Source organism: Hyla sarda, chromosome 12, assembly GCF_029499605.1.
Source record: "Hyla sarda isolate aHylSar1 chromosome 12, aHylSar1.hap1, whole genome shotgun sequence".
NCBI classification, from domain to species: Eukaryota; Metazoa; Chordata; class Amphibia; order Anura; family Hylidae; genus Hyla; species Hyla sarda.
In genome coordinates, this window is record NC_079200.1 from 50092181 (window position 1) to 50109846 (window position 17666).

Genomic DNA, 17666 nt, shown 5'->3' on the forward strand with positions numbered 1-17666 from the left:
GTTACAGTGTATCACCCCAGTAGTAAGGAGATTACCTGGTGAAGGTAATTACATGAGGAGGGGATTTGTTGCAATGTGTCACCTCAATAATAAGGTGTTTACCTGAGAAGAATGTTTGTTACATTCTCCAGTCAATCCAGTAGTAAAGAGATAACGTGTAGGAGGTTTGTTACAGTGTGTCACCCCAATAGTAAGGTAATTACATGAGGAGGTTTGTTACAATGTTTCAACCAAGCGGTAAGGTGGGGCATTTCAAAGGATGGAGCCAATGGGTGGTGTCAAGGTTGTGGCAAATTTTGCTTTTGTCTAGGGTGGCAAAAATCCTTGGACCAGCCCTATCTACACACAGCCATTAATGTCTATACCTTGGCTACAGTATAAAAGTGACTATACTCCTGAGTGGAAATGTTTAAATTGGGCCCAAAGTGTCAATAAGTGTGGCCACCATTATTTTTCATCAATGCCTTAAGACTCTTGGGCATGAAATTTACCAGAGCTTCACAGGTTGCCGCTGGAGTCCTCTTCTTATCCTCTATGACGACATTACTGAGCTGGTGAATGTTAGAGACCTTATGCTCCCCCACCTTCCGTTTGAGGATGCCCCACCGATGCTCAATAGAGTTTAGGTCTGAAGACATGCTTGGCCAGTCTATTACCTTTACCCTCAGCTACTTTAGTAAGGTGATGGTCATTTAAGAGGTGTGTTTGGGGTCATTATCATGTTGGAATACAGTCCTGCGGCCCAGTCTCAGAAAGGTGAGGATAATGATCCTGTCTTGCCCACCATGCTGCAATACCTTTCCTTGCCCTTGGTGCTGGCAAACCACGCTACACTACTGTTATCCTTTCAGTTACAGAGATTCATTATATCATTTTCTTGTTTTTTTCTGTAAGAGATTGGTTGCTTAAGAGACCACTCAGCTGTTTGATATAAACTGTCCATTGTTTTATTGTTATGGTTTTTTATTTGCAATGTAGATAGTTACCTGAGATACTTTATTTTGGTTGATGGAGCTATAAAATGTGAAAGTGAGTCAAGTTGACCTGCAGTTGACTGGAATGGCTTATCCACTGCAGAGGAGATGCTAGGGCTGGAGGCCGAATGGTGTCACATGGGCCTGTGGAAACAATGTGCAGCAGGTTACCTGCTATATGTTTTAGGTGAGAGTTGTGATCCTAGCATTACCTAGTAAAACCTAAAAAACTGTCACAGAGAGCGGACAATAAATTGTATATGGAAATCATTGCTGCTGTACAGCAGTTGGCTGACGTCTAGTCAAGAAAGTGAGCTGCTAGCAGAACTTTATGTAGGCTGTTGCCGAGTAGCATGGCTGACTGCATTTGTCAGTCAGGGGAGAGTCAGTTCTTGGGAGTCAATTAAGTTAGCCATGAAGTAAGCCAAGATGGGTTGGGAGGTGCTAACTAACCCTCTCTGGTGGGCTGCCTTGGTTGGCTGCCCTGATGCCTAAGACTTGCCCCAACTGTCCCCATTTAGACGGGACAATCCCTGCCCACTGTTCTGCCACGGTCCTGCTTTTGTGGCAGCAAGCTTTGACAAAGCGAAGAGCCTTTGATTGGCTCCGCTGCTTGTCATTATCTCCTGTGACCGCAGGATCCATTATCCGGCAATCACAAGAGGCCAATCTCCTCCTCGATGCTCAGGCACAGGAGTGAAGTCCTCATGCGCCAAAGCATGAGTGGAGGAAGGAGAGAGAAGGGGATCGGCTCTGCTGGAGGCAACGTGGCACCCAGCAACCAGATGAGTATGTTTTTGTTTGTTTGTTTTCTTTTTATTAATCTTGAAGGGGCATCTATAGAGGGTCTGCTACCTATGAAGGAGGAGGGGGCAACAATATACAGGTGAGCAACTATCTACAGGGGAGCAACTATATACAGGTTTTCCACTATCTCCAAGGGGGCAACTATCTACAGGGGGACAACTATACACATGGAGGGAACTTTCTAGGAGCTTCTGCCTACATGGGGCAACTATCTCCAGGTGACCTACTATTTCCGGGGTGTCTATCTACAGGGGCAACTATCTCTAGGGGGGGTCTGCCTACAGGCGGAAGCTATCTCGGAAGAGTCAATCTACTCAGGGCACGTAATGGCAAAAAACTACGGGAAAGGACCTGCCTACCTACTAAAGTGAGCTTTCTAATGGGGGGGGGGGGTGCTACCTACACTTCCCTAAATCACGTATCAACAAAGAGGGTTACTATTACAGTTTAGGGAACTATATGTAGGTCTTGGAATAGTGCAAAGCCTAAGGTGTTTGTTTTTTTTGCAGGTTCTGCAGAGATGGCTCATAGCATGAAGTGTTTATCATGATGGTCTGGGGGCTAGTTGGAGAAAAAAAGTGAAGTGAACTCCAATCAGAAAAGACGTCACCTGTAAGTCACCTGATGTATGTAATCACTTACATGGTCTGTGATGGTAATGTTGAGAGACAGATGTTGACGGACAACATTATTGCTGTTAAAGAGGTATTCTTATTAGGCAGAGCGGCTCGTCCCTTTTTGCTCTTAGCAAAAGTTGGGAGGTATGCTAAGGTATGAACAGAATAAGAGTTTGGTAGAAGGGGTCTAGTGCCAAAGAGCTCTTGGAAATAGGGCCAGGGCAGTAGTGACCTTCCTCTTGTGTCAGTCGTTCATTCATTGTATCAAGTTCTTAGAATAAGTCAACACTATTAATAGGTTAGTTCAAAGTCAACACTGACCTGACAGTTGTTTCTATAGACTCTTCAAGTTCTGTTCTGGAATGTTTAAAAGCAATAGCGCTACCTAGAGTGTACTGCATTAACCAAACCTGTAACCATTAAAGGTGTCGTGCCACTCCTGCATGAAGAAAGCTGTTTTTTTCTTAAAAGCTCCACATTTTGATGTTGTCTCCTGTAACGTTTTCCAACAACACAATACATATGTAAGTATGATAGATATGAATACAAGTCACCACGCATTTTGCATTATCTGCATTCTCGTCTGTGTTTGATCTTGTTACATTATGTTCAATTATGTGTTAACACTGCAATCAGTTATAATATATGTCTATATCACAGCTGTGTATGCGGACAGTTAGAAAAAGCTCTTCATACAGTATATTGAGCGGATCTGGAAAATACAGAGACATTTAAGCTATAGAATACAGCAGCCAGAAACCATGTATCATCTTACAAGTGTTCCCCTCAGAGGGTGTCATTACTTCAAAATTACAGTGTAAACTAAAGGGCTCGTGAAATGCATTTTACTGTTCTAGAGATCTCTGGCTTTGAATGTACTTGGCAAAAAAGGTAATTTTTTTTTATCCTCTCTTTGCATTCTCCATGAAAGAAATATTGGCCTTTTATATAACCATTGCCATTTGCCCAAAGAGTGCCAATTTATAACTACAATGGAGCAAAGGGGGTGTCAAAAAAAAGAAAAAGTTAAATAAACAAAGCTGTACCCACCTACCCCAAGCCCCTGCAGCGCCAATGCTCATGCACCCAGCTCATCACTGCTACCTCCTAATTGCTGGTGACATGTCATCCCCACAGGAACTGCTCTGCTTAGCCATCCACTCCAAAGTGTGTCACGATGCGTCACCAGGAATCAAGAAGTAGCCTTTAAAATATAGACTTTTTCTACCCTAGACCATCTCTATCACCTCCTTTAATATCTGAAAATGATGTCATGGTTGGAGTTCCAATCATGTGGAAAAGACAGCAAGTCATGGGGGAAAAGCAAGAATCAAGGCAAACCTTACAATTAGAGATGAGCAAATTTTTGAAAAATTCGATTCAGCCGATTCGCCAAATTTTCCCAAAAAATCGGTTCGATCCTTATTTATTCGCAATGAATCGCTATTAAAAATGGCTATTTCCGGGCTACAGAGAGCCTCAATAGAGATGTGGAACACTTTGGCTTGTCGTAACACGCATATGTGCTGTGTTAGTGAAATAATACTGTTATTCAGTATGACATGCAGATAACAGGCGTTGCTATTAGAATCACTGACGCAGAGAGTCTGGATGTGGCGGCAGGGTCGGGAGGCCATATGGCGTTACAATTGGAGTTTTTAATGAGATTTCTTCATTTCATTTTTATTTAATTACATTTTTTTTTTTAAATGTAATCCTTTTTGAGGACTCATTCTGGTGAGCATTGAGCTGGCAGTCTGCCACAAGGCTAGCTACCACCTGTTCCAGCCCCTGCCTCTCAGCACCACCCCCGACTGTGAAACTGCAAATGTTTCATTTAATCAGTTATGGTTCATTGTTATCACTCCAAACTGTTTCATTGGATTCTTTTGGTAATTCCAGAGGTAATATATATGATGACGACTAGAGAGGAGTGAATTTAAAAAAAATTTGATTTGTCCAATTTGATTCGCTCATATCTATTGAGGACCCATTCAAGGGTAATTCCAGCTCCAATAGTGCATAATTGCTGCAGTGTAGTGAAAAAGCTCATACTTATATCTTAAATAAAATATATATATATATATTATTATATATAAATATAATAATGGTCAGCTGGAGGGCTACAGTTTGGAGATCACTGTGCAGTGATCTCTAAACTGTGGCCCTCTAGATCTTTCAAAACTACAACTCCCAGCATACCCACACAGCTGGGCATGCTGGGATTTGTAGTTTTGCAACATCTGGAGGGCAACGGTTTGGAGATCACTGTGCGGTGGTTTGTAAACCGTGGCCCTCTATATCTTGCAAAACTACAACTCCCAGCATGCACGAACAGCAAACGGCTGTCTCACCATGCGGGGAGTTGTAGTTGCGTACCTCCAGCTGTTGTATAACTACATCTCCCAGCATGCCCTTCGGCGATCAGTACATGCTGGAAGTTGTAGTTTTGCAACAGTTGGAGGCACACTGATTGGAAAATACTGAGTTAGGTAACAGAACCTAACTGAAGGTTTTCCAACCAGTGTGCCTCCAGCTGTTGCAAAAGTACAACTCCCAGCATGCTCTGTCAGTGCATGCTGGGAGTTGTAGTTTCGCAACAGCTGGAGGTTTGCCGCCCCCCCCCATGTGACTGTACAGGGTACATTCACACGGTCGGTTTTACAGTGGGTTTCCTGGTTCAAGTTTGAGCTGCGGCAAATTTTCCGCCGCAGCTCAAACTCCTGGCGGGAAACTCGCCGTAACCCCCCCGCCAGTGTGAATGTACCCTAAGAACACTACACTACACTAACACATAATAAAGGGTAAAACACTACATATACACCCCCTTACACTGTCCCCCCCTAATAAAAATGAAAAACGTATTGTACGGCAGTGTTTCCAAAACGGAGCCTCCAGCTGTTGCAAATCAATAACTTCCAGCATTTCTGGACAGCCACTGACTGTCCAGGCATGCTGGGAGTTTAGCAACAGCTGGAATCACTCTGTTTGGGAATCACTGGCTTGGAATACCCCTATGTCCACCTCTATGCAACCCCTAATTTAGTCCTCAAATGCGCATGGGGCTCTCTCACTTCAGAGCCCTGTCGTATTTCAAGGAAACAGTTTAGGGCCACATCTGGGGTATCCCCGTACTGAGGAAAAATTGTGTTACACATTTTGGGGGCTTTTTCTCCTTTTACCCCTTATGAAAAGGAAAAGTTAGGGTCTACACCAGCCTGTGTAAAAGAAAACATTTTACACTAACATGCTGGTGTTGCCCCACACATTTTTTTCCCCAAGAGGTAAAAGGAAAAAAAAGACCCCCAAAATTTGTACGGAAATACCCCATATGTGGGCGTAAAATGCTCTGCGGACGCACAACAAGCCTCAGGAGTGAGAGAGCACTATGTACATTTGAGGCCTAAATTGGTGATTTGCACAGGGGTGGCTGATTTTTCAGCAGTTCTGACATAAAAGCAAAAAAAATAATACCCACGTATGACCCCATTTTGGAAACTACACCCCTCACGGAATGTAAAACACCCACAGGTGTTTGACGAATTTTCGTTAAAGTTGGATGGGAAAGTGAAAAAAAATGCTAAAATGCTGGTGTTACCCTAAATTTTTCATTTGTAACCTCATTTCTTCTGAATAAGAACATACCCCATATGTGGATGTAAAGTGCTCTGCTGGCGAACTACAATGCTCAGAAGAGGAGTGCCATTGGGCTTTTAGAGAGAAGATTTGTCCGAAATTGAAGGCCATGTGCGTTTACAAAGACCCCCATGGTGCCAGAACCATTGACCCCCCCCCCCCCACATGTGACCCCATTTTGGAAACTGCACCCCTCATGGAATGTGATAAGGGGTGCAGTGAGCATTTGACAGATTTTTGGAACAGCAGTGGTCTGTGAAAATGAAAAATGTCATGGGGGGGGGGGGGGGGGTCCACTGTTTTGGCACCATGGGGGGCTTTGTAAATGCTCATGTCCCCCGACTTCCATTCCAAATAAATTCTCTCCGAAAGCCCAATGGCACTCCTTCTCTTGTGAGCATTGTAGTGCGGCAGAAGAGCACTTGATGTCCACACATGGGGTATTTCCATACTCAGAAGAAATGGGGTTACAAATTTTGGGGCGCATTTTCTCCTATTACCCTTGTAAAAATTTGAAATTTGGGGGGGAAAAAATGCATTTTAGTGAAAAATTTTTTTTTTCATTTACACATTCGAAAAGTCATCAAACACCTGTGGGGTGTTAAGGCTTACTGGACCCTTTTTACATTCCTTGAGGCGTGTAGTTTCCAAAATAGCATGCCATGTGTTTTTTTTTTTTTGCTATTTTGGCACCATAGGGGCTTCCTAAATGAGACATGCCCCCCAAAAACCACTTCAGCAAAATTCCTTCTCCAAAATCCCATTGTCGCTCCTTCCCTTCTGAGCCCTCTAGTGCACCCACGGAGCACATTACATCCACATATGAGGTATTTCCTTACTCGAGAGAAATGTGGTTAAAAATTTGGGGGTGATTTCTCTCCTTTTACCTCTTGTAAAAATTCAAAAAATTGCTCTGCAAGAACATGCGAGTGTAAAAAATGAAGATTTTGAATTTTCTCCTTCACTTTGCTTCTATTCCTGTGAAACACTTAAAGGGTTAACACACTTACTGAATGTCATTTTGAATACTTTGAGGGGTGCAGTTTTTACAATGGGGTAATCTATGGGGTATTTCTAACATGAAAGCCTCTCAAATCCACTTCAAAACTGAACTGGTCCCTGAAAAATTCAGATTTTAAAATTTTAGTGAAAAATTGGAAAATTGCTGCCGAACTTTGAAGCCCTCTGATGTCTTCCAAAAGTGAAAACATAAAGTAGACATATTGTATATGTGAATCAATATATAATTTATTTGCAATATTCATTTTCCTTACAAGCAGAGAGTTTCAAAGTTAGAAAAATGCTAAATTTTCTAAATTTTCATAACATTTGGGAATTTGTCACCAAGAAAGAATGCAAGTAACAGAAAAATGTACCACTAGGTTAAAGTAGAATATGTCACGAAAAAAATCTCCTAATCAGAATAATCGGTAAAAGCATCCCAGAGTTATTTATGCATAAATTGACAGTGGTCAGAATTGAAAAAAAGGGCTCAGTCCTTCAGATGAAAAAAGGGCTCAGTCCTTAAGGTGTTAAATTGTGGGTTGCACAATTTTTTTTTAACCTTATGAACTATGTAACTAAATATGCATTGAAGCTTGTCGATATAGTCTGGCATCAAGTGGCAGGAGAAATCTTATTTTGCAAGAAAATTGACGCTTGGATGCAAAAGTAGTCCCTGGCTGTTTGACCAGTTCGTGCAAGCTTTAAAGGGGTACTTTTTGAAATCAACTGGTGCCAGAAAGTTAAACAGATTTGTAAATTACTTCTATTAAAAAATCTTAATCCTTACAGTACTTATTAGCTACTGAATACTACAGAGGAAATGGTTTTCTTTTTGGAACACAGAGCTCTCTGCTGACATCACGAGCACAGTGCTCTCTGTTGACATCTCTGTCCATTTTATGAACTGTCCAGAACAGCATATGTTTGCTATGGGGATTTCCTTTTACCCTGGACAGTTCCTAAAATGGACAGAGATGTCAGCAGAGAGCACTGTGCTCGTGATGTCAGCAGAGAGCTCTGTGTTTCAAACGGAAAATAATTTCCACTGTAGTATTCAGCAGCTAATAAGTACAGGAAGGATTAAGATTTTTTTAATAGAAGTAATTTACAAATCTGTTTAACTTTCTGGCACCAGTTCATTTAAAAAAAAAAGTTTTTCACCGGAGTACCCCTTTAACAGGTGCAAGTATGTTCTTCACTATTTGGATACATTTTGTTGCTGGAATCCCCAGGGGTGTGTCCAAGGAACTTAGTGGCCCTGCTAGAGTTTGCGTCAGACCTAGAAGTGCCTTTGTAGGGCAGCCAATCATAAGTTGGTAATTTCGCAGGTATCTACAAAGGCAGAGTTCCAGAGTTTATTGGGGATGTAGAACTTTGCAACAAGAATTATTCTGAAGAGGAGGACCTTCTTCTATAGGTTGCTTTGCTGCCAACAGTTCCTGATTATCTTGTGCATTTAGGGACAGGGGCCCTGGGGTAGTTAGTGGGACATACTCCTTGAGGAGTGGAATGGAAGAGGGGGAAGAGGTTTTGTGGACATTTTAATACTAGTCTTTTATCACTACTGCCCTGTTCACTGCTAAATTCATCAAACCCATCCGTAATCTAGTTATCAATCAAGGTTTGAATCCTGCGTGCATCACAGGGCATTCCTGTTATATAGGAACGACCATGGCTGCTTCTAAGCATCAGGTCCCAGCTCACGTCAAAGGAAATTGGGTAGAGAAAGCTTGTTTTATCTGGTATTCTCCAAATACTTAAGGTGAAATGTCTACTGTCTTCAAAATCTTATAATATAATAAGTTATGTTATATATTTAATAAATATAATTTTGTAAACCTACTGGTCTGACATTTTTCCTTCCCTACCCTCCCATTTTGCTTTCATCCAGATTTTTCTCCCTTCCTGACAGGGTATGCTATCTTTAGATGTACCCTCTCTGATGTGACAATGGCACACCTAAAGCCTCTTGGTAGGTAGTGTTGCTCGTGAATATTCGCAAGGCGAATTGTATTCGAGAATATTGCATATTCGCAAATTCACGAATATTCGCCAATATAGCACTATATATTCGTAATTACGAATATTCGTATTTTTTTTTTCACAGTACACATCACAGGGATCACCCCTCTCTGCTTCCAGCTTGTGTGGTGTAAAGAAGGCTCTAATACCACTGTGTGAGACTGGCGTGCGAATTTTCGCATATGCGAAAATTTGCATGTGCTAATTTTCGCATATGCTAATTTCCGCATGCGCGAATTTTCGCATATGCGAAAATAAAACGTGAATATTACGAATATGCAAATTTAGCAAATATATGACGAATATTGGTCAATATATTCGCGAAATATCACGAATTCGAATATGGCCTATGCCGTTCAACACTATTGGTAGGTGGGGAGTTATTTTAGTCATACAGAAACGGGTTTGGCCATGGGCATAAGTAATATATGTACACCGTCATTTCATCAGCAGAATAGTGAGTGCAGCTCTTTTACATAACACAGGATGTAGATTCATACTGTCTTCGGCTGTCAGGGCATGATGGGAGGGGAGAACAAGAGAGCCACAGGCTAGGGAAAACTCCTCTAGATCAGAGCTTTCCAAACTTTTCATGTTGGTGACACTTTTTCGAAATGCATCATTTTACGATACAGTAATTTGGTCTTAGGAGTGTGCGTAAGCATGTCGTCCGTTATACTCCCACCCGCTGTGATTGAAACATTTCCATTGTTTCAACTGAATTACACATACTGCGTATAATCCCTCAACCATGGTGTGAATACATAAATATGACAAAAGGGAAAACCTAAATATACATGGTGGGCCATTTATATGGATACACCTTAATAAAATGGGAATGGTTGGTGATATTAAATTCCTGTTAGTGGCACATTAGTATATGTGAGGGGGGAAACTTTTCAAGATGGGTCGTGACCATGGTGGCCATTTTGAAGTTGGCTATTTTGAATCCAACTTTTGTTTTTTCAATAGGAAGAGGGTCATGTGACACATCAAACTTATTGTGAATTTCACAAGAAAAATAATGATGTGCTTGGTTTTAACATAACTTTTTATTCTTTCATGACTTATTTACAAGTTTCTGACCACTTATCAAATGTGTTCAATGTGCTGCCCATTGTGTTGGATTGTCAATGCAACCCTCTTCTCCAACTCTTCACACACTGATAGCAACACCGCAGGAGAAATGCCAGATTCCAGTATCCGTAGTTTCAGGTGCTGCAGAATGGTCAAAACAAAAACAGGATCCTCAGTTTATGCAGAAGATTTTGTTCAGTGATGAGGAAACTTTTATGTGAATGGTGAAGTTAACAAACAAAACCACCGCTATTGGTCTGACACTAACCCACATTGGATAGATCCCTCCAAGACTGTTGGAACACAAAAATTGATGGTATGGTGTGGTATATGGGGTACAAAGATAGTGGGGCCATTCTTCATCAATGGAAACCTCAAGGCCACTGGATATGCGAAATTGCTACATGATGATGTGTTTCCTTCTTTATGCACTGAAGCTGGCATGTTCCCTGAGTTTTTCCAACAAAATGGTGACCACCACATTATGGGTGTCAGGCCCGAGCATTCCTAGATGAACAGTTTCCTGGAAAGTGGATTGGTCGTCGTGGGCCAGTTAAATGGCCCCCAAGGTCTCCCGATCTGACCCCCTTATACTTTTATCTTTGGGGTCATCTGAAGGCAATTGTCTATGCTGTGAAGATACGAGATGTGCAGCACCTGAAACTACGGATACTGGAAGCCTGTGCTAGCATTTCTCCTGCGGTGTATATAGTAGTATATAGCAGTGTATATGGATACTGGAAGCCTGTGCTAGCATTTCTCCTGCGGTGTTGCTATCAGTGTGTGAAGAGTGGGAAAAGAGCATTGCATTGACAATCCAACACAATGGGCAGCACATTGGACACATTTTAAAAGTGGTCAGAAACTTGTAAATAACTCATGAAAGAATAAAGTTATGTTAAAACCAAGCACATCATTGTTTTTCTTGTGAAATTCCCAATAAGTTTGATGTGTCACATGACCCTCTTCCTATTGAAAAAACTAAAGTTGGATTCAAAATGGCCAACTGCAAAATGGCCATCATGGTCACCACCCATCTTGAAAAGTTCCCCCCCTCACATATACTAATGTGCTACAGACAGGAAGTTAATAGCACCAACCATTCCCATTTTATTAACATATATCCTAATAAATGGCCCACCCTGTACATGCAGCTTGGTGTGACACCTACACACTGCAGCCAACACACAGTCTCTCTAGATGACGGCTCCACTGCAGCTACACCTAAGATATTGGTAGCACAGTTGACTTTGCTGCAAAAAAGATGTGTCCTTGTGAAACTTGATGAATAGACACATGAGGGAAGATTAAGGATGTTTATAGACCCTGATGGCCAGGTTTGTTTTATTCAACATGATAGACGTTCCATTAGAGGTCTAGTTATTAACCAAGTGTGTTTTTTTTTATACGTCCTGTCTAATGGAAATCAATATCAAAGTGTTTCATGAGAAGACCACAGCCTAAATTATTCACGGCATATTCATTTTGGGGAAAACATAGAAGTACAAATGAAGTGTTCTGCAAATTGGACTTATTAAACGATAACTCTCCTTTCAGAGAAGTAATTGAACGCTGCTTCAGGACAAGCCTCCATAGTATTTGTAACATCGTTGAGAACTAGGAAATGGTTAGATTTTATGGCCTTTGATAGAAAACGTGATATCAAAAAGTTCCAGGGATGTAACAGTAAAATTAATTTCTTGCTCTGTGATTTAGAACATTTTACAGCTTAAAATAGAAATGCTTTGATTTGTATCCAATAGTCCAAAACTGGTTAATACACCGTGCAACAAAATAAGTCCCATATTGTGTTACCAAGCATAGTACTTAAAATGTTAAATGAGTACTCCGATGCAGGAACACTCATCCTCTATCCAAAGTATAAGGAATAAGTGTATGATCTCAGGAAGTCCGACCACTGGGACCCCCGCGATCTCCTGCAGGACACCATGTTCCTGAGGACTGCCAGGGTGCTGTGCATGAAATAACTGGGGGTCCCAGCGGTCAGACTCTTTGCGATCAGACACTAATCCACTATCCTTTGTATAGGGAATAAGTGATCCTGCACTGGAGTACTTCTTTAAGCACTGGTCGGTAGTAGGCAGCTGCAGTGATAATTGTATATGCTTAAAGGGGTACTCCAGTGGAAAACAATTTTTTTCATATCAACTGGCTCCAGAAAGTTAAACAGATTTGTAAATTACTTCTATTAAAAAATCTTAACCATTCCAGTACTTATCAGTTGCTGTATACTCCAGAGGATACCGAGTTGTTCTTTTCTATCTGACCTCAGTGCTCTCTGCTGACACCTCTGTCCATGTTATGAACTGTCCAGAGTAGAAGCAAATCCCCACAGAAAACCTCTCCTGCTCCGGACAGTTCCTGACATGGACAGAGGTGGCAGCAGAAAGCACTGTGGTCAGGCATAAAAAAAATAATTAAAAGAACTTCCTGTGGGGCATACAGCAGCTGATAAGTACTGGAAGAATTAAGATATTTTAATAGAAGTAATTTACAAATCTGTTTAACTTTCTGGCACCAGTTGATTTGTAAAAAAATGTACCTCCTCAAAGGGGTATAAAGAGTTAGAAAAAAATTTCTTCTTTTGACCAGGAACATGGGTATATGGGTTCTGTCTGGTATTGTCGCCTAACCCGGATGAAGTTGATTAGCTTGTGTTGCAGTGCCATACACAATCTGTGGTCAATTGTGGCACTGTTTTTGAAACAGTGTGGGGTGTGGTTTAACATAGTAAAAAAAAGTTCTTGTTGAGAGGAGTGGGGAAAATGTTTTGGAGTTACATGAGGAATAGCCTTATGCCTATCCTATACATGCTTAAACTTCTTCATTGTACACTGCTAAAAAAAAGTAAAGGGAACACCAAGATAACATCCTAGATCTGAATGAATTAACTAATCGTATGAAATACTTTCGTCTTTACATAGTTGAATGTGCTGACAACAAAATCACAAAAATTATCAAAGGAAATCAAATTTATCTACCCCTGGAGGTCTGGATATGGCGTCACACTCAAAATCAAAGTGGAAAACCACACTACAGGCTGATCCAACTTTATGTAATGTCCTTAAAACAAGTCAAAATGAGGCTCAGTAGTGCGTGTAGCCTCCATGTGCCTGTATGACCTCCCTACAACGCCTGGGCATGATCCTGATGAGGTGATCTCCTAAGGGATGTCCTCCCAGACCGGAACCAAAGCATCCGCCAACTCCTGGACAGTCTGTGGTGCAACATGGCTTTGGTGGATGGAGCGAGACATGATGTCCCAGATGTGCTCAATCGGATTCAGGTCTGGGGAATGAGCGGGCTAATCCATAGAATCAATGCCTTCCTCTTGCAGGAACTGCTGACACACTCCAGCCACATAAGGTCTAGCATTGTCTTGCATTAGGAGGAACCCAGGGCCAACCGCACCAGCATATGGTCTCACAAGGGGTCTGAGGATCTCATCTCGGTACCTAATGGCAGTCAGGCTACCTCTGGCAAGAACATGGAGGGCTGTGCGGCCCCCCAAAGAAATGCCACCCCACAACATTACATACCCACTGCCAAATCGGTCATTCTGGAGGATGATGCAGGCAGCAGAATGTTCTCCACGGCATCTCCAGACTGTGTTCAGTGTGAATCTGCTTTCATCTGTGAAGAGCACAGGGCCCCAGTGGTGAATTTGCCAATCTTGGTGTTCTCTGGCAAATGCCAAACGTCCTGCACGGTGTTTAGCTGTAAGCCCAACTCCCACCTGTGGACGTCAGGCCCTCATACCACCCTCATGGGGTCTGTTGCTGACCGTTTGAGTGGACACATGCACATTTGTGGCCTGCTGGAGGTCATTTTGCAGGGCTCTGGCAGTGCTCCTCCTGCTCCTCCTTGCACAAAGGCGGAGGTAATGGTCCTGCTGCTGGGTTGTTGCCCTCCTACGGCCTCCTCCATGTCTTCTGATGTACTGGCCTGTCTCCTGGTAGCGCCTCCATGCTCTGGACACTACGCTGACAGACACAGCAAACCTTCTTGCCACAGCTCGCAATTTATGTGCCATCCTGGATGAGCTACACTACCTGAGCCACTTGTGTGGGTTGTAGACTCCGTCTCATGCTATTACTAGAGTGAAAGCACCTCCAGCACTCAATAGTGACCAAAAAACATCAGCCAGGAAGCATAGGAACTGAGAAGTGGTCTGTGGTCACCACCTGCAGAACCACTCCTTTTTTGGGGGTGTCTTGCTAATTGCCTATAATTTCCACCTGTTGTCAGTTCCATTTGCACAACAGCATGTGAAATTGATTATCAATCAGTGTTGCTTCCTGAGTGGACAGTGTGATTTCACAGAATGGTGATTGACTTGGAGTTACATTGTGGTGTTTAAGTGTTCCCTTAATTTTTTTTTTTAGCAATGTACTTGCAGCTTCAACTTTTACAGGAAGGCTATTGAATGCATCCACTAAAATGATTTATTTAAAAAAAATGTATTTCATGCTTCCTATACCCTATTGTGGAAACTGTGTCATTACCGTAAACTTTCAGCTTATTCCGTTGTATCTGTGATTTAATGTTTTTAATATGTTCTGTATGTACAAATTTGTGAAACTCTTGTTTATGTATATTTTTGGGTGTGCACTACTTTTTCCATGTTTTCCAAGGTTGTAGCACCTCATTTTTTGCTACAGTGGTGGTACCCATATTTGTTGGTATAATATTGTTGGCTCAGCATTGACTTATTCCAATGTAAGGCAAAACAAACAAAATAGCATAATGTGAGCAATCAGCTGTACTTTACAGGGGAATCCTGCAATAAGTTCTCACTTTTCCTGCAACTCCCCCACAGGACAAATTACATAAGCATTACACAAAACCCATTAAAGGTATACTTTGCCCCTAGATATCTTATCCCCTATCTTAAGAATAAGGGATAAGATGTCTGATAGCAGGAGTCTGGCTGCTGGGACTGTTGAGATCTCCAGCCCAGCACCACAGCATTCTGAACATTTATGTTCAAAACACTGGCTTCGGGTGGTCGTGTTAGTGGAGTCATGCCATGCCCTTTCCATTCATGTCTATGGAAGGGGGTGTGACAGGGGTGAGCAACCACAGCCATCATGCCCCCTCCCATACACATGAATGGAGGGGTGTGGCGTGACGCGACGAACACAGTGCCCAAAGCTGGTGTTTGGAACCAGGTGCCAGCCCAGACCCCTTAGGATAGGGGATAAGATGTGTAGGGGCAGAGTATCCTTTAAAATCAGTTGTAAATGGCTGGGTTACTGGCTTCAATGATTAAAGTTCTGTCTGGATCTCCTCACAATCTTACAACCTAAAGGATGCTGTCAGGAACGGGGTGGGGGTCGGGGAGAAGTAATCCCTAAAACTGTCCCTATGACCACTCTCCCTGCCTACTTGCCCATCCACCCTAAACAATGGATCGACAACTGGGCGCCAGTCACTTCCTGCGCTAAAGTGCATAGACGTAGAAGTCAAACAAAACAAACCGACAGTACATGTCGGGAAACAAGTCAGGAATATAACGGAACCAACAAACAGATATATAAATACAAACAAGGAAGGATATAGCTTAGTAACATAAAGTTAAGAAACCGGAATCAAGATTAGCGGCAGATATAATAATATGGAGAAGACTAAATATGGGGGTAAATTTACAGCAGACAAAACCAGGAGATGCAGGGGATGAACAGGTTAACTGAATGTCAGAACGCTAAACCAGCAAGGAAATCAAGAGCACTGTTCATACTGGACTCAGAACAAGGAAAACACTAGACACCCCACTCCAAGCATGGAGGGACATCAATACCAAAGCCAAATAGGCTCACAGCCAGCAGGCACTCTTCACCAAGGGATCAGGATACTGGCCTAGAAGGAAACAAAAATCCTAAATACAAGCAAACAAGGGAACAGACACAAGACTCACTCACTCCTAGATAGAGAGATTAGCAAAAGGCTCAGAACAGGATTCTATTCTCAGAGTTGCAGGATCAAACAAGGTCAAAACAGGACTGAAAAAAAAGCACAGTGTGAATACAGACTTAGGAAACACAAAGCAAATGCAGAACGAACATACATGAATACTAAAACCCAACAAATCTACTAAAACAAAGCAGGCTAAAATCTATATATCAAACAGGACAGATAACCATGGTTAAAACTCAGAAAATGTGCACAGACAGACATAGTGAACAATATGCCAACATGGCCAGAATACAGGTCAAATAATCAGCCCAAAACAGCACATGAAGAGGTCTTATATATCCTCCAAGTGCTGAAGTCAAGAAGGTTAACTCTTCCCATTCCAGGGAGAATTAACACAGAAACTGTTCAGATATAAACCTAATGTCTGAACAGGACCCAAAGCATAAAATACAAAATACAGAAAAAAGGACAGTACAGATGGATTGGTAGAATCATCATGAAGTTTGTTTCTTGTCAGTGATTTTGTCCCTATTTCTGACATGGTGATAGGGGATGCTTGCATCCTACCTGGCCTTTATCTTGCTAGGCAGGGAACAAAAACTTTTTATATCATGTACATAATACGATTATATGTATATTTGTAATATACATTGGTTAATTTGTTTTTTAAATTTTTGTCCCTACAGCTATGGTCTGTGTGTCTCTCTGTGAGGAGACCAAATACAGGAAGTATGAGGGGACAAACAGGGCTCTGTGCACTGAGGACAAGCAGAGCTCTGTACACTGGGGACAAGCAGGGCTCTTTACACTGAGGACATGCAGGGCTATGTACACTGAGGACAAGCAGTGCTCTGTACACTGAGGACAAGCAGTGCTCTTTACACTGAGGACAAGCAGGGCTCTGTACATGGAGGACAAGCATGGCTCTGTACACTGAAGACAAGTAGGGCTCTGCTCACTGAGGACAAGCAGGGCTCTGTACACTGAGGACCAACATGGCTCTGTGCACTGAGGACAAGCAGGGCTCTGTACAGTGAGGACAAGCAGGGCTCTATACACTGAGGACAAGCAGGGCTCTGTACATTGAGGACAAGCAGGGCTCTGTACACTGAGGACAAGCAGGGCTCTGTACACTGAGGACAAGCAGGGCACTGTACACTGAGGACAAGCAGGGCTTTGTGCAGTGAGGCTCTATGATATGCTCCCGGCCCACATAGCAAGAGGATTGACAAGCCTGAAGCCTGCACAGAGCCCTGCCCTCACTTCCTGTATTTGGACTCCTCAGAGAGACACACAGGCAATGGCTGCAGGGACATTATTTTTTCACCCAAAAATATAAAAAAAAAGCGTAATCAATGTATATTACAAATACACATATAATGGTATTATCTACACTATCTCAAAAGTTTTTGTTAACGACAGGCACACTTTAAAGGACCTTTTTACAGTACCATAGATTTGAGCCCCTAAACTCATCTGACCATGGCATAGGGCTAATTTGACTTATTTCTTTGAGGAACACTAAAGATAACCAAAACCCTGCATTGCGCTAAATCCATAGACTAAAGAGATGCAGCATGACACAAGGAGT

General features: G+C 42.3%; 1 long non-coding RNA gene across 1 annotated transcript in view; it reads right to left on the minus strand.

Moving 5' to 3' along the window:
* Positions 1-985: 985 nt before the first annotated feature.
* The window catches only part of LOC130296734 (uncharacterized), a 38969-nt gene continuing 22288 nt past the window's right edge, over positions 986-17666 (minus strand). Inside the window, exons 3-4 of the long non-coding RNA XR_008849271.1 lie at positions 2809-2891; positions 986-1118 (exon numbers count right to left, since the gene is read on the minus strand). This is a non-coding gene — a long non-coding RNA (uncharacterized LOC130296734). The remainder of the gene's footprint in view (positions 1119-2808; positions 2892-17666) is intronic.